Source organism: Nuphar pumila, chromosome 2 (assembly GCF_984573655.1).
Source record: "Nuphar pumila chromosome 2, dmNupPumi1.hap1.1, whole genome shotgun sequence".
Classification (NCBI taxonomy): Eukaryota; Viridiplantae; Streptophyta; class Magnoliopsida; order Nymphaeales; family Nymphaeaceae; genus Nuphar; species Nuphar pumila.
In genome coordinates this window covers 19,420,870-19,421,536 of record NC_143250.1, presented here as the reverse complement: position 1 = coordinate 19,421,536, position 667 = coordinate 19,420,870, and positions in this window count along the sequence as shown.

The window sequence follows — 667 nt, the reverse complement described above, 5'->3', positions numbered from 1 at the left end:
TCCTCTCTTGCCTACCTTGGGGGAATCTTTAGGATCCCGTTGCCGTGATGTTGGAAAAGGTAATAAGGCAAATTTGATGCTGACGATTGCCTGTGTGCCGTCGATGGATTTTGGTGGGATCTGGCTGTTTTCTTTCAATCCGAAAAGGAAAGAAGTTGAGCACACAAGACTATGGGGGGGTGTAAGTTGTAACTGAGTCGGGAATATTCAACCCGAACCGATTCGAGCACATAGGGGTGTCAATGGGTCAGGTTTGATCCGTACCCGACCCGACCCGTACCGAACCCTATGGGGTCAGGGTTTGACAATAAATGAGAAGGTCTGAACCAAACCCGGCCTATTGACACCCCTAACTAGACCGACCTGGCCCTGTTCAGATTCCCATCTGGCAGGTTTGGATTGGGTCTGAAATCTGAACCTACCTTTTAAACGGGTCAGTTCTTGGATAAAAAAATATAGTGCAGCTGACTAGTTTTTTATGCCGAATTTGTACTGTATCTTTGCTTCTTCTCGATTAATGAGTTTTTTCCACACAATCAAAATGTAGTTCATGCTAAAAACTTGTAGTTCCTCGTCTAAAATGACTGACTATAAGTTCTCCAGCCTTATGAACTTGGGGAATGATGGCTATTGAGAGAATGGCTGTAAAGCTCCTCTTTAATAAGGA